Source organism: Schistocerca nitens, chromosome 7 (assembly GCF_023898315.1).
Source record: "Schistocerca nitens isolate TAMUIC-IGC-003100 chromosome 7, iqSchNite1.1, whole genome shotgun sequence".
NCBI classification, from domain to species: domain Eukaryota; kingdom Metazoa; phylum Arthropoda; class Insecta; order Orthoptera; family Acrididae; genus Schistocerca; species Schistocerca nitens.
This window is the reverse complement of record NC_064620.1, coordinates 86,378,805-86,404,201: the sequence shown is the minus strand read 5'-3', so window position 1 is coordinate 86,404,201 and position 25,397 is coordinate 86,378,805.

The following is a 25,397-nucleotide window of genomic DNA, read 5'->3' as shown; positions in this document are numbered from 1 at the left end:
AACTGTGATATCGTGTTGAAGCCGCATGGGCAGCTGTACCTGTATACGCCATCCAAGCTCTGTTTGACTCAATGCCCAGGCGTATCAAGGCCTTTATTGCGGCCGGAGGTGGTTGTTCTGGGTACTGATTTCTCAGGATCTATGCACCTAAATTGCGTGAAAATATAATCACATGTCAGTTCTAGTATACTATATTTGTCCAATGAATACCCGTTTATCATCTGCATTTCTTCTTGGTGTAGCAATTTTAATGGCCAGTAGTGTATATCTTTTGCAGCCTCTGTCGGGGGCTTTCGTAATGAAAAATAAAAACTAAACTCCGTCCGATCAGGCCATGAAGGCCCGACGGTACCGTCAGGCCGCCATGTCATCCTCAGCCCACAGGCGTCACTGGATGCGGATATCAGTCAAGTAGCCCCTCAGTTGGCCTCACAAGGGCTGAGGGCACCCCGCTTGCCAACAGCGCTCGGCAGAACGGATGGTCACCCATCCTAGTGCTAGCCCAGCCCGACAGCGCTTAACATCTGTGGTCTGTCGGAAACCGACTGCGAGCTAACATCCCAAAAAGATGTTCGCGCTCACATACGGTTCCTCTTCGTTGAAATGTCTTGGCTCAAACTCGTGTAGGGGTTGAACTGCACGTGTCGCATTACACGCCCTAAACTAGACACTTTTGACCCTTTGGTTAAATTGTGTGGCTGATGGCAAATTTGCGAAATACAAAGCCAACATAACACATAATAACAGTAATAATAATATCTGGAATTAAATTAACGGCCCATTAATTAAGGCCTTCTTTCAATAGTGGCCGGCCGCGGCGGCCGTGCGGTTCTAGGCGTTCCAGTCCGGAGCCGCGCTGCTGCTAAGGTCGCAGGTTCGAATCCTGCCTCAGGCATGGGTGTGTGTGATGTCCTTAGGTTAGTCAGGTTTAAGTAGTTCTAAGTTCTAGGGGACAAATGACCCCAGCAGTTGAGTCCCATAGTGCTCAGAGCCATTTGAACCATTTCTTTCAATAGTGGTACCAGTCCATTTTTGTTCATTTTGAGATGCAGAGTCCTAAAGTTAAATGAGCGCTGAAAAATCTGCAGTTGAGATACCAGAAATATTCAAGCATATGGCTTCTTGCTAGAGATGAACCTTTTATTCTGTTTGTTTGTATCATTAATTTCAGAAGCATTACAGGCAGAAAAGTGGAGGTAATGGACTTGAACCACTATTGAAATAAGCCCTTCAAATGATGTAGGTCACACAGTTGCGATTTGGTTAGAATAATGTTTATTCAGAAAGCAAAATAATAGCGAAAGTAGTCGTAATTAGAGTTACTGTTACACTCGAGCGCATATCCATTTGGCACAGTTCAATCATTCACAGTATGATCGCGAAATACAAGTTATCTACGCGAAAAGTTAAGAGTTCACACCAGCCGCGCGGCTGATCACCGCTCAGAGACTAAGTCCCGCGATACCACTCAACGCGAAAATTTCTAAGTCCTTTCACTTCCTAGCTGCCTATTAGACCGACCGTGCACTTTCGCGTCTGCACCCGAACTGTACCCTTTCGTGTGTCCAGCCGAACTGTCCGCTTTCGCGTCTGCACCAGCACTTCCCGGCCGCGTTCCTCGCACGCCGAACATTTCACCCAACTGACTAGGACAGTTCCCTTTCCTGAGGCCGTCCATCTGATTGGCTACAGCTTATTCTACATTATTTTACATTTTAACATATTTAAATAATCAAACCTTGACCCCTTTCACGTTCTAAATAAAGTAACAATAACAGACATTACGTAATAAAAGTAAAATTCTTTTGCATAAAGCCAATACAATTTCCTTCTTAACTTCGAATTTCACTGTCAGTAGCCTTGTACCCATGTGCTTGCCGATATATAAATAAAGAACAAAAGTAAGAATTATGCACTAAACTTTACAAAAAATATTCTATTATCTAATGATTCAATAAGGTGTCATGCTGTCATCGTTCAATGTGTTTTGTGCGGTGGATATGATGATCTGATGCTTAACTGAAAATACTGATAATATAAATTTACTATATCTTTTAAACAAATGAAGTTACAGAGTTGATATTTACAACATTTGTCATTTTAATGATGCACTTCTATATGAAACATAGCGTACAGACTTTAGCATTCAGGTCTTTGTTACAAAACTTGAGAATTTCAAAGGTTCAAAGGGCTCTGAGCCCTATGGGACTTAACTGCTGTGGTCATCAGTCCCCTAGAACTTAGAACTACTTAAACCTAACTAACCTAAGGACATCACAGACACCCATGCCCGATTCAGGATTCGAACCTGCGACCGTAGCGGTCGCGCGGTTCGAGACTGAAGCGCCTATAACCGCTCGGCCACTCCGGCCGGCCTTGAGAATTTCACTTTAACAGTAAATCCTAAACTATTATAAATATGATCAATATTCAAGTTTTATTGGGATCACCATGAAAATTTGTGAAGGATGGTAGATTAAAATTACTGTGGCTTAATTCCCTGCATTACTACAGACTTAAATAAAAAAAATGGCTCTGAGCACTATGGGACTCAACTGCTGAGGTCATTAGTCCCCTAGAACTTAGAACGAGTTAAACCTAACTAACCTAAGGACATCACAAACATCCATGCCCGAGGCAGGATTCGAACCTGTGACCGTAGCGGTCTTGCGGTTCCACACTGCAGCGCCTTTAACCGCACGGCCACTGCGGCCGGCAGACTTAAATAGTTTCATAAATGTTTCCCTTTATGGTCGATCTTAGGTCCACCATATTTAACACTGCTACGTTTCCTTGGCCACAAACGGCGTCTACTGTGTTTCCCTATGATGTAGGTTCTCGTCTGTCTCACTCGCACACTACAGCGCTTAGGTTTCAATAGACAATAGGCGCCTGTGAATTTCCCCATCTCGTGGCGAATCTGCGCTCTTTGTGGCACGCGGTTCTGGACAACAGGGTTCGTTTCACAATTCCTGAAGGCTGAGTCTTTCGGCCACTTACTTAAAAGAGAGCGAAATGCTCGTTAACTCACACAGTGTTACCACTGCAGCAAGGCCGTTGGCCGAAATGAAAAATGGTTCCAAGAAATATGTTACAATGCTGATAATGCTGTAAAAAAGTAAAATTAAACACAATTAAGTTGCCTAATTGGGATTCCAGTCACAAAACAAAAGCATCTGTCTCGGTATATGCTCCGAATCGTCGATTGACACAAATGAATTTTTTAAATGTTTGCTGAAAATGAATATGCGCAAGCAAACACTTCTCCCCGCCCAAATGATAAAATATGGCTATTGTTGCGTTCAGCGTAAACCCATGAGTAGCACTGAGGTTGTTCCTTTTCTTTTTTTCATTCTTAGAAAAGTCCTAAGCGTTTCGGTCAAAAACGTATCGCGCTACTTTCTATGCTTTTCGATGAATAAATTTTCACGTCCTTATTAATTTTGGATCACTCGGTACACCGTCATTCTGCAAGTAGCAGTGCAAACGATACTGTGCGAAGGAAGTAGCCTCGTTGGTAAGGTGCGGTGTAGGTCATAAATACGCAGGGAAGTAGGAATCAGGAAGTGTGAGTATGGTGTTACTGTTGCAACATATAAACACTACTTCACATCAATGAAATACATTGAAAGACACAAGAAGTCCCAGTAAAATTAGCATCTCTAATGTTTCACAAAACAGGAAAAATACTGTAACTGTTCAACTTTGCATGACAGGACACAGACAAGGCAGAGTCTTATCAGGTTAATTACTACACATAATTTACAAGACATTTACAAAAATCGTTCTAATCTGATCAATAGAAGTGATTTGTGAAAGCCTGCGACTGTAACGATGGGTCTGTTCATAAAATAAATTTTCCCAGCCATCATTTTCTTTTTGTTTGTTTCTTGTTCGAACTTTTCAGAAAATGATGCATATTTTCAAGCGCTATTTTTCGCGTATTACGCCATTTATGCATAACGTTTTGGATGTGTGACACAATGGATTGTACTATTCTTCTGTAATTTGCACTATCCAATCACATTAATATTACAACTTGACACCTCTCAAAAGTCTAAATAACCGGTCGTTACAGGGGTTACACTTCTTTCGCAGAAATATCGATATATCGATATTAAATGGTTCAAATGCCTCTGAGCACTATCAGGCTTAACATATGAGGTCATCGGTCCCCAGAACTTAAAACTACTTAAAACTAACTAACCTAAGGACGTCACACAATCCAGCCCGATGCAGGATTCGAACCTGCGACCGTAGCGGTGGCGCGGTTCCAGACTGAAGCGCCTAGAACCGCTCGGCCACACCGGATGGCTATATCGATATTAAAATGGCAAAATGAAGCGCCGATATTTTTATTTTTTTTCACAATTTTCAGTAAATATGTGAAGTTGTTCTTTTGAAATTGTATTAGAACATAATTATAGTTTCACTGTGTGAAGGAGTCGCACAACTTTTTGAGCTTGCATCACGTCCATTCTTCCTCTTTGACTGTGTGAAGCAAGTATAGTTGGCACAAAGAAAAAGTCCGATTGCAACGAAGAGTGCCATTTTGAATAGGATAACAAAATATCTGATGTGAAGAAACAGAACACGAGTTCCGTTAAAAAAATTTTTTTTGACGGAATGGTGTGCTATTTCTTATCATCTGCATTCTTCAAAACCAGTTGCTGATAATGGTGAACATATAACTAAACGAGCCTGGTTTTTGCTGTAGGTCGAGACGTATGAGAGAATGTGCTGACGTAATCGGCGATGTGCACTACCTCTAGAAACTGCAACGGTTAATTCACCACACAGCTTTGACATTACGACTGCTAGTTCACTGACACTGGCAGAAATGAAAAAAAAAAAAACCGGGAAGTCGACATGAAGTGTTCTGGACAAATCCGATATGTGACGAAGCAATACGAAGGGCACATCGGACACCTTTTATAGTGCCAATTACATTGTTTGCAAAGTGTTTATCGCCAAGCGTGAACGTGCATCGTTTTCCTTCTAACTCTTGCTCTAAGAGGGATATGCAGGTTGCTAGCTTGTTGGTGTACAGAATATCTAATAATAAATAAATAAGGGTCTAAAGCAATACAGCTCTAAAACTTGCAGTACATTTACAATGTGGAGCCGATATTTTTGTAGGCAGGTACAACGATATTATTTCCGCCGACATATTGATATATCGATACTTTTTCTCGAAATACAGAGGGCCGATATTTGTATTTCTTTTGCTATCGATATATACCTATGGGAAAACTATAGGATGTTTCACAATGTTTTGACGAATTCAAATTTGAATAATACACACCAAAAGCAAGATACAGGGACGGTGGTGCCGTCAATTAGTAGCGCATGCTTGAGTGTCAAGTTTCATCCCATATACCGGTCAGCAATCATTTCATACTCCTCGAAAGAACATCGTACGTTCGCTGTGGAGTGCTGTTTGAGCTAAGGTGAATCTGTCGTGAACATACAACTTTCCTTTCTTTAGCAGTTCAAGATTCTACAGCGATATCCAACTCCAGCTCGTGGAACAATACTCAGCTAGGTGAGAAACATCCGTGGAACTGCCATTGCATCGTATCGAAAGTCAACCGGCCCTCGGAATACCGTCCGTACTCTCGAGAGCATCGAACGTGTGAGTAGCAGTTTATAGGCAGACCCACGTCTTTCGTTACGAAAACGTGCCACACATCCAACAAGACCTTGCAAGTTCTCCATGAAGCATTTGGTAACCGCTTCATTTCCAAACCGCGCTTTTGTCGAATGGTTGCCTCTCTCGCCTGACTGCATCAGCCAGACTTTTACCTATGGGGTAATTTGAAGGCTAGAGTGCGCCTCCATCGTTTGAGAGGTTTGAAACAGTTAGAAGACCGAATTCACGATGAAATTTCAAGAATTCCTCCAACAGTTACAAAAAATGTGCTCAAAATCTGGGTGAAACGCCTCGAGTATTTTGTTGTGGTTGGCAAGAGAGCCAACACCGTTTTACTAAAGGAGGCCGAAATGCACGCGTTTTAGCTCACGCAGGCTGGCGTGAGGTCTGGAACATGACAAGGAAATTAGAATTTAGAAAAACGGACGTAGCTGGTGGAATACTTAACTTTAATCCATTAATGATGAACGTCGGTTTTGACAGTACATGATTCACAATATCAATAGTAACTGATAATGGCGCCTTGCTAGGTCGTAGCAAATGAGGTAGCCGAAGGCTATGCTAAGCTATCGTCTCGGCAAATGAGAACGTAAGTAGGCAGTGAACCATCGCTAGCAAAGTCGGCTGTACAACTGGAGCGAGTGCTAGGAAGGCTCTCTAGACCTGCCGTGTGGCGGCGCTCGGTCTGCAATCACTGATAGTGGCGACACGCGGGTCCGACGTATACTAACGGACCGCGGCCGATTTAAAGGCTACCACCTAGCAAGTGTGGTGTCTGGCGGTGACACCACATTCCTCCCCCGCAGATCGGCGTACGGCTGTGGCATAAGGCTTCCGCCCGCCGTGAGGAGGACCCCATGTTGACGTATGCGACGAGGTGGGGAGCCTAACAACAGGCGAGGCTGTGTGCCACCCGCACCCTGCCATTCAGACCGCGGGGAGCTAGGAAACGCCTGAAAACCTGCTCCAGGATGCACGTCAACATGCGGTGTATGCGCCCGCAGAGAGATAGGAGGGGCCGAAGGGTCGACCTCCATCAGGCCGGGGCACCCGACGGGCGAAGACGACATATGGTCCGGAGCGGGCAAGAGTTCCATGTCGGAGGACAACTGGTCACGGGAAGCGATCGGCGGAGCGTGACCGAGGGAGGCGCCCGGCGGTTGCAGCGACGCGTCCACTGCGGGCGTCGCCGGCGGGAGAACAGGCGGCGGCGGCGGTGGCGGCGGCGCGTCGCCATGGGGCAAAATGGAAGGCAGCGTCGGTAACACCTGGGGCTGAGGCGAGCCAGTAGACGGGTCCCCAGGGCGCTGACCGGACGGCACCGTCGCTGAAAGCAGACGGCGAGCGGCAGATCCCGTGCGACGACAGAGGCGCAGCTGGTTGAGATGCCGGCGCACCTCACCAGAGGCCCCAAAACCAGATACATAGGCAGCGAAGAATGCGCCCTTCGAGCCAACGCCGTGAACCTCGGTAGTGGCGGTAGAAGACAACGTCGCCTGGGGCAACAGCAGGTGTCTGCCGCTCCACAGGAACCTGATGCGGCGGATGTAGCAAAGACATCAAGGTTCGATGAGGGCGTCCGTGGAGCAACTCAGCCGGCGAGCGACCATCTCGGGGCTGAGAGCGAGACGAGGACAAAAAGAGCAATAACGAGTCCTCCCGAGAATGCGACTCTTTTAACTTCAACATCTGTGACTTGAAAGTCCTGACCAATCGTTCAGCGGCACCGTTTGACTGTGGCGAAAACGGCGCGGACGTTAGATGTTGAATACCATTGGCCTTGCAGAATGACTGAAATTCTGCGGACATGAATTGTGGGCCATTGTCGGAAACAATAGTCTGTGGAAGACCTTCAATGCAAAACATAGCAGATAACGCTTGGATGGTGGCAGATGACGTCGTGGAAGACATCCAGACAACAAAAGGAAAATTACTGAATGAATCTACCACAACCAACCATCGAGCATTCCAGAATGGACCAGCAAAATCGATGTGTAAGCGTTGCCAAGGGGAAGTGGCTTTTGGCCATGCAAAGAATTTCCGCGATGGTGCTGATTGTTGTTCGGCACACACCATGCAAGAAGAGCACATTTCGTAATCGCGGCATCGATTCCGAACCAAGTACAGTGCTGATGAGCAAGTTGTTTCGTTCTTACTATACCCCAATGTCCTTGGTGGAGAACGTGGGACCACGACCCTGGACTGATCATTATCAGAACGCAACAGCAAAACACGTCGAACAAAAAGTCTCCTTGTGAGCAAAACATCGGCGAACCAACGGGTCCCCGATCCGTGACTTTGACAAGGGCCATTGCGTAGCAACAAAACGCAGAACGGTAGCAAGGACAGGGTCGGCAGCTGTGGCTGTAGCTACACGACGAAAATCAATCGGAAACGATTCGACCACGTCATCGGTTTCCGCATCAATGAACATGCGATCAAGTTCGGAGGAATCGAATGCCCTATCCTCAGCAAGAGGCAAGCGGGACAACGCATCGGCGTTTCCGTGCTTAGCAGTGGACCGATACAAGATATCGTAGCGGTACTGCGAGAGGAAAATAGACCAGTGAATGAATTTCTGCGCTGTACGGGGAGGTACAGGCTTGGTCGGATGAAAAAGCGATGTCAAAGGTTTGTGGTCTGTGATTATGGTAAAGTGACGACCATACAGGAAATCACGAAACTTTGTAACACCAAATACGAGAGCCAATGCTTCTTTCTCGATCTGTGAATAATTTCTTTGCGCAGACGAGAGAAATTTGGACGCAAAGGCAATAGGGCGATCGTGCGATCCATCTTTGTGCGCAAGCGCAGCGCCGATCCCGAAATCCGATGCATCCACCATCAACAAAAGGGGCTTCTGGGGATCGAATGGCGTAAGGCAAGTATTGGAAAGCAACGCCGATTTCAACTGGCGAAAGGCGCGTTCGCATTCCGTCGTCCATACGAACGGAACACCTTTACGGCGTAAGCGATGAAGCGGAGCTGAAATGGAAGAGGCATGTGGCACATATCTGTTATAGTAATTTATTTTTCCAAGCACACTCTGTAGCTGCTTCAAATTCTGCGGCGAAGGCAAGTCTTGTATGGCACGAAGGTGCGTGGGACTGGGATGTATGCCTTTGGCATTGAGTACATGTCCCAGGTATGGCAAATCACGAGCAAAAAACACACATTTGTCCTTCCGCAAGCGAAGACCATTTTGTCGCAAGACCTGAAATAATGTTCTGAGATTGGCCAAACGTTCTTCTTCCGTCTTTCCGGAGATCACAATATCGTCCAGATAATTTGCTGCAGTAGGGACCGACGCACAAACAGTTTGTAGATATTGCTGAAACAATTCAGGGGCGGATGCACACCCGAATGGCAGTCGTTTGAATTGATACAACCTAAGATGCGTGTTAACCACCTAAACGCGGTGGGATTCTTCGTCCGCCGGTATTTGCAAGTACGCATCTGCGAGGTCCAACTTCGAAAAATATTTACCTGGGCACAGTTTGTCAAAAAGATCTTCCGGGCAGGGCAAAGGAAAAGTTGCAATCACTAGTTGTGGATTCACTGTTGCCATGAAGTCCACACAAAGTCTCAGTTTTCCGGAAGGCTTTGGCAAAATTACTAAGGGTGATGCCCAGAGAGAAGCCTGCACACGTTCAATTACACCTTGTGATTCCAAATCGTGTAATGTTTTTGCGACTTCATCACGCAATGCGTGGGGAACATTGCGCACTCTGAAAAATTTCGGTTGCTTGTTTACTTTCAGTTCCAAATGTGCTTTATAGTTCCTAGCGCAACCAAGGCCCGGTGCAAAAATGTCTGCAAATTCTTCACATAGACGGAAACACTATCGGAAGCCACAGTCTGGTTCACTGATAGGACCTGGTTGACTATAGACAAGTTAAACAACTGAAATAAATCGAAACCAAACAAGTTCACTGCAGAAGAAGAACGAAGGACGTAAAATGACACAAGTTTTGTTTGTCCCTTGTATGTTGCAAGAAGGCTGCACTGTCCTAACACAGGGATATTCTGACCGGAATAGCTTGTTAACTTAACATTTGCGGCATGCAAGGGAGGTGTGCCCAGTTGTTTGTACGTGTCTTGATTGATCAGTGAAACTGCAGCTCCGGAATCGAGCTGGAATGGTATTACTTTGCCGTTAATGTCCAAGTCTACAAAAAGTTTATTGTCCTGCTGACGACAAGAGCGACTGTCTCGTGCAACGTGAACTGACACTGGTACAAAATCACTTGCAACTTGACGGGAGTTCCGGCGATGTCGATGCACACTATTTGTGGGACTAACACAGTCACTGTTAGAGAGAGTGGCACTGGGCAGAGTGGAATGAACTACATGAATTTCCATGGGCGAAGTTTCGCGAGCCTGAGTATCCTTGGTCCGATTCCGATTCCGGCGCGAAGCAAAGGGCCTGGAATGGTTTTGAGTTTCCGATCTGAGCTTTTTCTGGCAAACACTCTGAACATGTCCTTTTTTATTACAATAAAAGCAAATAGCTTGGCGTGACGGGCAATTCTCCCGCAAATGTGTAGTAGTGCACTGCGGGCAGGATTTGAGCACTGCATTTGCTTGCGGGCGTGGCACACGTGGCTGAGAGCCTGGTGGCAGCGGCGCGGCTGGGCGCGAGGACTGTTTACTGTTCCGTGCAGCTCGCCCGGCGCGCCGGTTAACCTGACACACGGGTGGCGAAGTTTCAAATGATTCCTGAGCGAAGTCAAGTGTGTCCTGCCGATCCAATATGTCCATCACTTGTTGAAGCGAGGGATTGACTAGTTTCAAAATCTGTTCCCTTATACGAACATCAGAAACGTTCTGTGCAATTGCATCACGTACCATAGTATCTGAATAAGGGAGTCCACATTGACACTCAAAAGCACAAACCCTAGTAAGGCCTTGCAAGGTTGCAACCCACTCCCGATTAGTCTGACTTGCCGTACGCTTGTATGAAAGAAGGTATACCTTTTAGCAACTACATTGACTGATTCTTTGAAATATGCATCTAATGCAGACAAAATTTCTTTATAGGACAAATTTGCTACGTCGCGTCGGTGAAATAATTTGACTATCACACGGTACGTTTGTACACTGACCGATGATAAGAGATAAGGCTGCCGCTCGTTACCTTGAATTCTGTAGGCGGCGAGATGGAATCCAAATTGGCGTGACCACTCTGTCCAGCTTTCCAGTGAAGCATCAAAAGGTCGAAAAGTTGGTGCAACAGCGTGTTGTGGCTGCGTTAGCGGTGGAGCGGCGGCTGCCGCATCGTTTTGCATTGCACATTGACCCTGGACGAGCTGTCCAAGTGCATCCAGTAATGCCTGCGTCTGCTGATTCTGTAAGCGATAAAATTCGGACAGTACATCTGGAGATTGTGGCGAAGCCATTACACAAGTAAATCAGGGCAGTTTAGAGAAGAACGCAGTTTTGCCTCGTCGCCAATGTTGTGGTTGGCAAGAGAGCCAACACTGTTTTACTAAAGGAGGCCGAAATGCACGCGTTTTAGCTCACGCAGGCTGGCATGAGGTCTGGAACATGACAAGGAAATTAGAATTTAGAAAAACGGACGTAGCTGGTGGAATACTTTAATCCATTAGTGATGAACGTCGGTTTTGACAGTACATGATTCACAATATCAATAGTAACTGATAGTGGCGCCTTGCTAGGTCGTAGCAAATGACGTTGCCGAAGGCTATGCTAAACGATCGTCTCGGCAAATGAGAACGTAAGTAGGCAGTGAACCATCGCTAGCAAAGTCGGCTGTACAACTGGGGCGAGTGCTAGGAAGTCTCTCTAGACGTGCCGTTTGGCGGCGCTCGGTCTGCAATCACTGATAGTGGCGACACGCGGGTCCGACGTATACTAAAGGACCGCGGCCGATTTAAAGGCTACCACCTAGCAAGTGTGGTGTCTCGCGGTGACACCACATATTTTGTAGCCGCGTATGGTCGACATTTGTCCGGTGTAGTATTTCGTAAGGTTGAATAATTGTTGTACCTTGTGTACAACTCTGTTTCGCGATAAGTTGGTGTGTTATTCAATCTGAAATCGTCAAAACATTGTGTAATATCATGAATTCCAATGATATTTGTTCCTACGTGGCTCAGATCCGTCGTCTCCTCTCCCGAGGAAGTGTCATTTGTCCTCACATTGCTAAATAACCAAACCGCAAGTGTAGTCATAGCGTTTATCAACGCTGTAGACTGATTTATTGGTGCATGTAGGAGATATGATGGAGCAACGTTATGTTAAATAACCGAAACGAATTCCATGGTAGTGGTTTACAGATATCGTGAAATGTCCATCGTCATAGTTACTGACGATAATTGTCAGCGCCTAAGCGTTCAGTGACCGTAGTTAAACTTGAAATCCTGCGCGACCGTAAACACGACAGTTTAATTTCCGTGAACTGCAGCATTAATGACGACCGATTATAATCGATTAGCCGTATCATACGCCTCGTCGCAGCATTACTCATGACATGAGCCGTTACACGTATGCAAATCCGACTATGCAGAATGCAAACGAGGGAGACCGATGTATCGACTGAATTCTCGAATCGCATTAACAAAGCAGAAGCTTGGTCCCAATTTCTGTTACGCACCGGAAATGCGAAGGGGCAATATGACAAATTAAATATAACAAAATTAATAAGAGCGTTTCGATTTGTATGGTCTATCAGCCGGACAGTATTAGAAAACTTTTGGAACATCAAGTATGGCACGATGACTATCTTGGGGAAGAGAAATGGTGCTTCCATCACAGGGAAATGTCTTGCGTTAGTTAGTTACATGTTCTATAGGTCATTAGAGCCACTCTATTATAGAAATAACTTGGAACGAGGCAGATATGTATGTACAGGGTGACAATTATTGAACGTACATGAAATAAAATCGTTGTAACTACTGAACGGTTTGCGTTACGACGTTCAAACTGTAGGGTTGGCCGCACGGAATAATGGGAATTAGTATACGCAGTCTGCTTTGGTTTAAGTACGAAGCCCATTTTCATTTGGATGCGTTCGTCAATAAGCAAAATTTGGCGCATTTGGGGGACAGAGAATCCTCATTTCGCTATTGAAAAGTCTCTTCATCCTCCATGGGTGACTGCGTGGTGTGCAATGTCCAGTCACGGAATAATCGGTCCGATATTCCTTGATGAAACTGTGACTACCGAACGGTACGTGGAGGTTTTGGAGGATGATTTCATCCTCATTATTCAAAGTGATCCTGATTTCGACAAGATGTGCTTCACGCAAGACGGATCTCGACAGCATCGAAGCAGATAGTATTTGACGTCGTGGGGGTGAACTTGAGGACCCCATTCTGGCTCTGGGGTACCCAGAGGCCACTGGCATGGGCCTCGATTGGCCGCCATATTCTCCGGATCTGAACACATCCGACTCCTTTTTGTGGGGTATATTAAAGACAAGGTGTACAGAAATAACCACAAAACCTTTGCTGAGCTGAAAACAGCCATTCAGAAGGTCATCGACTTCAGCGGGTCACGCAGAATTTCGCTATCCGTCTGGGCCATATCATCGCCTATGAAGTCAGGCATATCGAACATGTCTGACCTAAATCCGAATATCTCTAGTGCGGTTTACATGTTGAATAAGTATGTGCAGACCGTAGTTTGTAATTAACTTACGTTTTTTTCATATAATTTAATAATTTCAGCTTGTATGATTAGTATTAACATCAATGAACACGTTATTATTTTTAGTTCTATTCTGGCAACTACAGTTTTTTTAACTATCGGTCAGCTTTTAAGCAGAAATTCGTCAATGGCACAGAAGAAGTTGTCCAGGAGAAATCATTTCAAATTGGATTGTAAACTTGCTTCGCTACCTGTTGGTACAAGAACGAAACTTTATTTCGGCGTGTTAAACTCCCTTTCGACCCACTGATAACTTTGACACTGGTTAATAAAAGTCATTTTTCCATCTAGTTTTGTAGCTACATACTCACTCGTCTTCTAAGACTGTGATAGATTATTTATAACGAATTTTGTTACCTAGTATATGTATCGTAACGGCGCTCTTAAAATGTCTAGCACCTTGAAGAGGTACGTACATGACGTCTGTAGGTGCCCACCACATACTGCTCGCTCTTGTGCAATCGATGCTTTCTATCTAAGTGATGAGTTACTCCCAAGAAAATTATTCCGAAAGACGTTATTGAGTGGAAATGTGAAAGGTCTCTGTTGGATTAATTTCATGTTAATATTACAAATGTGTAAAATATATCAGGAGGTTGATATGTTTGTTTCCAAGATTAGGGATTATACGTTGCTTTGAAATAATGCTGTCGAGGTTCCCAAATCAGAGGCTCACCATTCCATACGCAACAGTCTCGGCAAACAATATCCAAGAATCACCGCACATCACCCAGCAAATGGAATGGTGCCCCACTACGACCTACTTTTACACCGTAAGCGCAGACAAACTGACAACACAAATATTATCGAGCACCAGAAACACAAAAAAAGACATAAGAATACCTTTCACAATAAATTCATATGTACAATATTAACATATTCAAGGCACCGCGTAAAATCATCGCATGCAAAACCAGTAAAACGTACATAAACATATCTTAAAACTAAAACCAAAACCACACAGACTGGCATCTATGAGGAGGCTTCGGAAACAAATATACACATTTTAACAACAGATCAAATAACTTTTACCGAATCCTGTACTATACTTCTAAGTGACATAGATAAATGACACTATTTTTCAACACAGTCACCAAATCTGTGTCAGAACGGTTTGAAAGTGGCAGATTACCAGGACTCCCGTAGACGAGTGCTCTTTCAACCGAGCTATCCAATCACGAATCACGACCCGCTCTCGCAGCTTTACTAAGGCAGGGTCACATGTCCGACTCCCGATCCGGAACACAGTTTTCATCTGTCAGGAATTTTCAGATAAGGCACACTACGCTGCAGAGTGAAAATTCATTCTGGGAACGGCCGGAACGTTCTACAAATAGTTCAAATCACCGACGATAGGTATCCGCTTCTTTGTTACGGAACCGTTCTAGAATCACCGCGTGAATATCCTCATCTCCTTCCCTTCCACATGTTCCTTCTGCTTGCAGAAAAGATAGAAACCGTATGGTGGAACTTCTGGGCTTCCCGATCAGCATCATCCACGTCTGTGCGGCTGTGGCGAAATTATTGGCACGATATCTCTACGGCTGGACGCTACACTGCGTTAGCCCCACATTCCATCAGAATTTCATGGAGAATCAATGTGCAATTTAGACATTTTGCCCACAAGAATCGTAATGTCCCATGTTCTTCAACTCTGGAATACGTTTTCAGTTGAGGCGCCATTTAGCTCCTACACTCCGATGCACCTGTTACCCGTATCGGACCGCAACAGAACTGCATCTGCACGAAATCCGAAACATTTATGCTCTTCTAACAATGCGCCACACTTCTGCGTAATAGTCGTAGCGTGGGACGACAGGTGTAACTTATTTTCTAAAGTACCAGCTAAAACGCTAGGCTGTGTCAGAATTTACAGCGGGTTGACCGGCAGAACCTTTGGCACAAAGTATAAGGCACACACGGGAGCAAGAAATTGCGGAGTCCTAAGGCATCGGTTGCACACCGACCAGCGCAGCTGCGCCGAACGGCATCAAGAACGCGCTCACCCGCTCGCCAGTGGTAAGAGCCGGCAGCGCCAGCATGCTGGAAGACAGAGTTCACCGCCCCTGAAAATGTGTGTGTGCGCGTGCGTGTATGTGTGTGTGTGTGTGTGTGTGTGAATTCCTAAGGGACCAAACTGCTTAGGTTATCGGTCCCTAGACTTACGCACTACTTAAACTAACTTATGCTAAGAACAACACACACACCTATACCCAAGGGAAGACTCGAACCTACGGCGGGAGCGGCCGCGCAGTCCGTGACATGGCGCCTCGAACCGCGCGGTCACTCCACGCTGCTTCAGCGCCCCTGTCAACGCTGATTTCACCAGCCGCCCATCGCTGGTCGCCCCAGTTTGGTCGCAGACATCGAGAGCACCTGTACTGAGTAACAGGAAGACGATACTTATCCTGCTTTCTGCGAGACGAAATGGTAGGTATTGTATGAATGTTAACCGGTGACGTAGAAACGACGGAGAGGCTCCGTCCCCGCCGCACCCGCAGTGGTCCACAACCCCACGACGACTACCGCAGTCCACTTCACCCCTCCGCCGCCCCAAACCGAACCCAGGGTTATTGGGCGGTTCGGCCCCCGGTGGACCCCCCCAAGGAACGTCTCACACCAGATGAGTGTAGCCCCTATGTTTGTGTGGTGTACGCGTACATGGAGAACTTGTTTGCGTAGCAATCACAGACATAGTGTAACTGAGGCGGAATAAGGGGAACCAGCCCGCATTCGCCGAGGCAGATGGAAAACCGCCTAAAACCATCCACAGACTGGCCGGTTTACCGGACCTCGGCACAAATCAGCCGGGCGGATTCGTGCCGGGGACGAGGCGCTCCGCCGGCCGCGGTGGTCTAGCGGTTCTGGCGCTGCAGTCCGGAACCGCGGGACTGCTACGGTCGCAGGTTCGAATCCTGCCTCGGGCATGGGTGTGTGTGATGTCCTTAGGTTGGTTGGGTTTAAGTAGTTCTAAGTTCTAGGGGACTTATGACCTAAGATGTTGAGTCCCATAGTGCTCAGAGCCATTTTTTCGAGGCGCTCCTTCCCGCCCGGAAAGCCGTACGTTAGACCGCACGGCCAACCGGGCGGGCAATGGTAGGTATAGTAACTGCAGAGTAACGGCACAGCAAGCCGCCTCGTAACAAGAAGTTATGTTTCTTTTCTTTTTAGAAATAAAGAGTTCTATTAATCTAGAACTGTTATACAGAGATCATTTTGGATTCCTGCCACCGGCCATCGCATCTTCTATCTTCCCTTGTTTGTGTCCCTGCTGACTCCCACAGTAGACGATACGAAAGAAAACACAGCACAGAAAAATTTACAGACGACTTCAAACAAGAATATCGTTGGCCAAGCACAATACAAAAGGTTACGAGCATCATAACATTCGGTAAAAAATACACCTCATCACTTTTCCAGGAAAAAAAAGCCACGTACACAAAACATTAACACACAATGAGAAGCTGCTCAATGACTAGATAAATATTCTAAAACAAACATTATTCAAAGTAAGTGAACAAATCATCTGATAATGAAATGACTCTTCCTGTACTCTGCGTTGCCTCTCCCCCACTCTCTTTCTCACTCTATAAATTGCCCCCTACCCCCTCACCACCTTCCCGTTCTCTATTTCATAACCAACCCACTCCCTTTCCCCTCTTTTCAATTAACTGTTCATTATTTTCTATTCGTCTTTAGACGCCTCACCATCCACCCAACTTTCTTCATTTGGACTATTAACTCAACCACTACTCATTCATCTCGTCCATACATTTAAATACATATAAGTCATCATGAATAGAAGAATGTAGCACACACACGACAAAACCCAGATCAAAACAACTTTTTAGATAAAATTATATCTGAAACTGATAAGAAAACACCCATATGCGCGCACACACACACACACACACACACACACACACACACACACACACACACACACACACACACGTGCGCGCGCGCGCGCGCTTTGAGAAGCGATAGTATTAGTGATTCTGAACAAAAAACTTCATATGGGAATATGCACTGTTACGAATGGTTTCCGAGATAGAACACGTTTATCACTTTTGTACGTTTCTCTCTGGTAACTCGAAAATAGCTCACTCCAACGAAAATGTGTCTCAGTACACAATTAAAGTAAAATAAATTTGCAAACAAAAAAGGTCCTATTTGTTTTTTGTCTCGGAATAGCCATCTGCGCGAAGAGATCTTGAGAATATTGGAAACCTCGCGCATGCGTTGTAGCTTAAGTACTTTTTGTTGGCCAGTTTCAGGTAGTTTTCCAACATAATAGGCCACAAGTGTCCTGTATAAAAATGTTCGTCTCAACTTCCTCTATACTACTGTGGTACGTTGTAAACAATGACAATGGATAATAAAGAAAATAAATAGAAATTATATTAAAAGTGTTCTATCTGGGAAACAATTCGGAATAGGGCACATGTCCACATCAAGTTTTTTGTTCAGAATCACAAATGCTATCACCTGTCAAAACACGTACCTTTCCTGCTAACTCACCCTGTTTATATACACTAGTGCCGCAGACCAAAAACACGAGTTAAAGACCCAGGAATAACCAGAAATGTGCACGTAGACCGGCCGCGGTGGCCCAGCGGTTCTAGGCGCTTCAGTCTGGAACAGCGCGACTGCTACGGTCGCAGGTTCGAATCCTGCCTCGGGCATGGATGTGTGTGATGTCCTTAGGTTAGTTAGGTTTAAGTAGTTATAAGTTCTAGGGGACTGATGACCTCAGATGTTAAGTCCCATAGTGCTCAGAGCCGTTTGAACCTTTTCTTTTCTTTTTTTGTGCACGTAGACGATACTGCCAGATGTAAGAGGGAATCAGATGGTAATACGGTAATCAAAAATCGCACTTCGATATATTTTGAAACGAACTGTTTTTAGGTCTATAAGCAACCAAAATTATAAATATGTTTCATTTCAGCCCACTGACGACGTATTACATGAAAAAGAAGAAACCCGTGTGGTACAATAAGTCATTTTTTTGTAGTGGTTGCAAGAAAGGTTTGTAAACTGTTCTAGCAATATCGGAATTTATGGATTCCACTAATGTGATGATGTACGGTCTGGCTCATTCTGGTCAAAATGTGCGTCTGGATGTCACTTTTTCAAATAATTTCTACACCTGCTGTAGGCCTCCAACGCGCTCGCACACACATATACATTTCTTGTTCTTGACAAGATCACACTCTTCTTGTTCTTGACGATACTCTCATCACACAACTCGATGTCATGTCACCCGCAGCAAAAGCCGCTATCACTGCGTCAGTAATAGCTTTGTTAGACAGGGTGAGTCAAGGGAAAGGTACGTGTTTTGAGGAGTGATGGTATTAGTGATTCTGAACAAAAAAAAAAGTCATATTAACATGTGTCCTGTCCTTGATAGTTTCCGAGGAAATTAATGAAAACAAAGTGTGACAGGTCCAATGCATGTGACAGTAAACGAAATATTGTTATCTAAGGATTTTTTAATAGTGTACGTTTCCCCACGAAATATGTACAAAAAGTTCACCTGAACTGAAATGTATTTTCCAGCTCTTGTAGACAGCTGTTGTGTTGCTAATCTGAGATCATTGGGGGAGGCGGGCCTGTCGAGGATTGAATTCTCCGTTATTTGAGCACACACGTGTGAAATACGAGCGAGAAGTTACTCCTTTGTGTCCATTCTGCGCTTGTAAACTTCTCTCTTAACCCAACCCCACGAACACTAATCTAATGGAGTAACAGTATGTCGGATACGATTAAGAAAAGGGTATATTTTCGTTTAAAGTTGCTTGTGCAGAATGACTAATACTATCGCCTCTCAAAGCATGTACGCCTACATTTCCTCCTAATTCACCCTGTATAGTTGTTAGGATCAACAAGATCGTGTTTTTTTTCGAAAATTTACACTTACATATTCAAAAGATTAATGTCTTGTCGATGCAACGACTCTCCTCTCTTACTGACTGTTCGTTTCAGTTCCACGTAACTAACACATCCTATCCTCGTATCGATGTCTTCCACATATAGGGAGTGGACGAAAGTATGAGGATAACGCGAGAAGTGCATGCTTGAATATAAATGCAAATGCTAGGCAATCCTGCAGATGGCACAGTTTCATTTGACCACGAAAGGCACCTGCGCAATGCCCTCAAAATACTAGTGTCAGTCGTGGTCAGAGTTGTGTTACGTGTAGTTGGGAGTGCATTTTGTCGGAAGGTGTTCGATACAGTTCCGCCCTGTCGCCTGACAAACAAAGTAAGAGCCTACGGAATATCATACCAGCTGTGTGGCTGGATTGAAGAGTTTTTAGCAAACAGAACACGGCATGTTGTTATCAATGGAGAGACGTCTACAGACGTTAAAGTAACCTCTGGCGTGCCTCAGGGGAGTGTTGTGGGCCCATTGCTTTTCTCAATATATATATAAATGACCTAGTAGATAGTGTCGGAAGTTCCATGCGGCTTTTCGCGGATGATGCTGTAGTATACAGACAAGTTGCAGCATTAGAAAATTGCAGCGAAATGCAGGAAAATCTACAGCGGATAGGCACTTGGTGCAGGGAGTAACAACTGACCCTTAACATAGACAAATGTAATGTATTGCGAATACATAGAAAGAGGGATCCTTTATTGTATGATTATATGATAGCGGAACAAACGCTGGTAGCAGTTACTTCTGTAAAATATCTGGGAGTATGCGTACGGAACGATCTGAAGTGGAATGATCATATAAAATTAATTGTTGGTAAGGTGGGTGCCAGGTTGAGATTCATTGGGAGACTCCTTAGAAAATGTAGTCCATCAACAAAGGAGGTGGCTTACAAAACACTCGTTCGACCTATACTTGAGTATTGCTCATCAGTGTGGGATCCGTACCAGGTCGGGTTGACAGAGGAGATACAGAAGATCCAAACAAGAGCGGCACGTTTCGTCACAGGGTTATTTGGTAAGCGTTACGGAGATGTTTAGCAAACTCAAGTGTCAGACTGTGCAAGAGAGGCGCTCTGCATCGCAGTGTAGCTTTCTGTCCAGGTTTCGAGAGGGTGCGTTTCTGGATGAAGTATCGAATATATTGCTTCCCCCTACTTATACCTCCAGAGGAGATCACGAATGTAAATTAGAGAGTTTCGAGTACGCACGGAGGCTTTCCGGCAGTCGTTCTTCCCTCGAACCATACGCGACAGGAACAGGAAAGGGAGGTAATAACAGTGGCACGTGAAGTGCTCTCCACCACGCACCGCTGGGTGGCTTGTGGAGTATAAATGTAGATGTAGATCAGTGATGCAGATGCCTGTAATAGGAAAACGTGGTGCTGTAGCCATAAAACATGGTGTATGGAGCAATGGAAGAGTGTCAATTGCTTGGGTGCTTCGTCTTTCCCATTGTTTCTGACTTCTGTCCAAATTTCCGTCCCAAGGGTCATAATGGCGGATGTCCAGTATGATTTGGACAGCCATTTTTTGTACCATGGACACCATGTTTACTCTGCAAGATTGCATTGTAAGGTGGCTATAATTTCGCACCTTCTACTCATCTACATACTTTGCCGTGATTTACAACCGGAATTAGGTATCATTGGATAGGCTGCACATCGTATATACGAATATTTAAAGAAGACTGACGTTGTAACGTATACCTTGTAAATAGCTGTTAACGCTTATTGCATGAAAGGTGATGGATTGTCTTTATTATCAAAACGGCGTAATGAATCATTGCCTATAGTAGCAGAGGTTGGAACGCCAGTGGAAATGAAACGGCAGGCGTAACTCAGGCCCTAGATGGTAAAGCCCACACAGGTGTGTTGGTCCTGCTTGACACAGGAAGTAACCAAGACCAACGGTCGGGGCACCTGACCGCTGAAGCACAATACAGCGCCGGCCGGCGGTTTTGTAGCGAGGCCGGAAGGATAACCAGATAATACTTTGGAAACTCTGAAAATCTTGGACACAGCAGAGAGGAACAAGGAAGAATTACCTCGGAAATCATGCAGGCTGGGTTATTTATGAGGATTTTTACTCTGAGAAGCGTACCATTGTACGAATTCCTAATTAACGGGGATAGGTATTTCCTTGCAAACTTTCCGTGCTGGGCGACAAAAGACTAAACTATGGTTGGTTGGCGTTCGGAATAATCTGTAGAGGGGGAGAATATTCCGTAGTTTCGAGAATATGATTCACATTCGGCAGTTACGAGGGAGGGGAGCCGATATTTGCTGGGAAGCCAGCGGTGGAGAGAAAGGGGTCTTCCATTTTGAGTGCCCTTATTTGACGGTTGCTCAGTATCAGCTTTTGTTGGTACAGACGGTCTTGCTGTCTTTGCTCTCAGGGGATTTTATAGTTAGAACAGTTAGGCACTGTACTGTGCGAACTTATACGAAAAAAATGGCTCTGAGCACTATGGGACTCAACTGCTGAGGTCATTAGTCCCCTAGAACTTAGAACTAATTAAACCTAACTAACCTAAGGACATCACAAACATCCATGCCCGAGGCAGGATTCGAACCTGCGACCGTAGCGGTCTTGCGGTTCCAGACTGCAGCGCCTTTAACCGCACGGCCACTTCGGCCGGCCGAACTTATACGATTCTGGACTTCGCCTTCGTGTATGGAGTCGTCGTTGAGTATGCAGCGTTCAGTGATTGAGAGCACTTCTTCTGTCTATACTCATGTAGAGACGTTACCTGAATTCCGTTCTTGTGGCTGAGAGAAGACAGTATTAGATTATACTAGTCAGAGGACCGCCTTCAGCCGTCCTAGTGTTTGAAAGAGTTTACTTTGTGGCTGGAGTTCTTCCATCGTTGCAGACGTGTATGAGAACCACCACTCCGACACACCGGACCCAGTACATACGGTGATATTGATGGTTGTTTTGGCTTATTACGGCTATAAAGCTAAACAGTTGTGATCACGTAAGTTTTATTTCCACTGAGGTTGCACACCACTGTAGATCATCTTTGAAAGTAGTGTCTTCTAGTGTTTGGTATGTAGATGATGTCAGTCATCTCACGTTATTTATATTATATCGTGTAGCCATAAAAAGGGACACATTTGGGCAACTGATCAATTTTATTTAATCGTATGGCTAGGGCCCCCCGTCGGGCAGACCGTTTGCCGGGTGCCGGTCTTCTAATTTCACGCCACTTCGGCGTCCTGCAGTCGATGATGATGATAGGATGATGATGACGACAGCACAACATCCATTCCCTGGGCGGGGAAAACTCCCCGATCCAGCCGGGAATCGAACCCGGGCCCAAAGGATTGACAATCGGTCACACTGACCATTCAGCTACCGGGGGCGGACAACTGATCAATAATATTAGTTAGGCAATTCATTTGTATCTCTTTATGTCCACTGGACATTGATATACAAACATTTATAATATATAAAGGGGTTTTAATCTACAATAAATGTATAAGCAGAAACAGCATTTATCATTTAGTAATTACTAGTTCCCTTAATCACTCATTTATGTTTATGTTGTAATTCAATATGTTGAAGAGCAAGAAGGAGGAAATAATATCACCATCAAGAGATCCTAAGATCTGCTCCAGGGGGTAGTCAGACAGGGCCAAATCTTCATTTTCGCGTTCAGTACTTTCCGTTGTGCACATTCATTTTTACACCTGCCTGGAGTAGCATCTTGGAGCATTACTGCCAAGTAATTACACTCCTGGAAATTGAAATAAGAACACCGTGAATTCATTGTCCCAGGAAGGGGAAACTTTATTGACACATTCCTGGGGTCAGATACATCCCATGATCACACTGACAGAACCACAGGCACATAGACACAGGCAACAGAGTATGCACAATGTCGGCACTAGTACAGAGTATATCCACCTTTCGCAGCAATGCAGGCTGCTATTCTCCCATGGAGACGAACGTAGAGATGCTGGATGTAGTCCTGTGGAACGGCTTGCCATGCCATTTCCACCTGGCGCCTCAGTTGGACCAGCGTTCGTGCTGGACGTGCAGACCGCGTGAGACGACGCTTCATCCAGTCCCAAACATGCTCAATGGGGGACAGATCCGGAGATCTTGCTGGCCAGGGTAGTTCACTTACACCTTCTAGAGCACGTTGGGTGGCACGGGATACATGCGGACGTGCATTGTCCTGTTGGAACAGCAAGTTCCCTTGCCGGTCTAGGAATGGTAGAACGATGGGTTCGATGACGGTTTGGATGTACCGTGCACTATTCAGTGTCCCTTCGACGATCACCAGTGGTGTACGGCCAGTGTAGGAGATCGCTCCCCACACCATGATGCCGGGTGTTGGCCCTGTGTGCCTCGGTCGTATGCAGTCCTGATTGTGGCGCTCACCTGCACGGCGCCAAACACGCATACGACCATCATTGGCACCAAGGCAGAAGCGACTCTCATCGCTGAAGACGACACGTCTCCATTCGTCCCTCCATTCACGCCTGTCGCGACACCACTGGAGGCGGGCTGCACGATGTTGGGGCGTGAGCGGAAGACGGCCTAACGGTGTGCGGGACCGTAGCCCAGCTTCATGGAGACGGTTGCGAATGGTCCTCGCCGATACCCCAGGAGCAACAGTGTCCCTAATTTGCTGGGAAGTGGCGGTGCGGTCCCCTACGGCACTGCGTAGGATCCTACGGTCTTGGCGTGCATCCGTGCGTCGCTGCGGTCCGGTCTCAGGTCGACGGGCACGTGCACCTTCCGCCGACCACTGGCGACAACATCGATGTACTGTGGAGACCTCACGCCCCACGTGTTGAGCAATTCGGCGGTACGTCCACCCGGCCTCCCGCATGCCCACTATACGCCCTCGCTCAAAGTGCGTCAACTGCACATACGGTTCACGTCCACGCTGTCGCGGCATGCTACCAGTGTTAAAGACTGCGATGGATCTCCGTATGCCACGGCAAACTGGCTGACACTGACGGCGGCGGTGCACAAATGCTGCGCAGCTAGCGCCATTCGACGGCCAACACCGCGGTTCCTGGTGTTTCCGCTGTGCCGTGCGTGTGATCATTGCTTGTACAGCCCTCTCGCAGTGTCCGGAGCAAGTATGGTGGGTCTGACACACCGGTGTCAATGTGTTCTTTTTTCCATTTCCAGGAGTGTATATTGGCTGATCAGACCAATCCCTGGTACAATGTTTGTTCCGCAATGGGAGTGCTCCTCTTCACACCGCTGGAATTGACCAGGAAGAGGATGAACTGTGGTATCTCTCCTGACCGCCACAGTCACCATATCTTAATATTGTTGAGCCTTTGTGATCTACTTTATAGAGAATGTTGTGTAATCGCATTCCACTTTCATCATCGTTATTTAAACTTGCCAGTATTTTGCAGGAAGAATAGTATAAAACTCCCTTGAAAACCTGTGTTCAGCCATTCTAAAACGACTGGAAGCTGGTTTCAAAGCCAACAGTTTTCGTACACTGCGTTGCACTTTTGGTGTTTCCATATCTTGTCCATCTCCCTTACATCTCCCCACACCGGCCTTTTCCTTCCTTTCCTAGCACTTTCTCCTTCAAGAATGTTAATGTTGAAAGTATTGTGTCTGATGACATGTTGAATAAATTTTATTTTTCTGTTTACCATTTCTTTTAACAATCTTCTCTCTTCGTTGACTTCCCTGAAGACCTCTAATTCCATTTTTCCTTCCGGCAGCTTGTTCATCTCATTTTCCGCCACATGCACACCCAGCAGATTCATGTCGATTCCTTTCCAATTTATCCAAAATCCAACTTAAACTTCCAATGAGCAGTGTACTCCATACAAATGAATTTGCAAAGGTTTTTCGGATATCTTCGAGTATATCAACAAGTTTGCTGGTTAAAATGTTTTCCTCAGTGATAAGTGCCTGCTTTGCAACACAGTCTTTTTTTTCACTTCCATTAAGGATCTGTTGTTCTGTAACTAAGAACATGTTTTGGGTCACATGTGATCTCAGGAACTCCCTCCTGAACATGGCACTGTTACGCGTCTAACACCGTGCACATCAACAATCTGCCTCCCAGACGCTAATAAAAAATTCTGGTAAATATTTTTAGACAACAAAACCATGTGAGGTGTTTCCAGTGCTTGGAAGAGAATG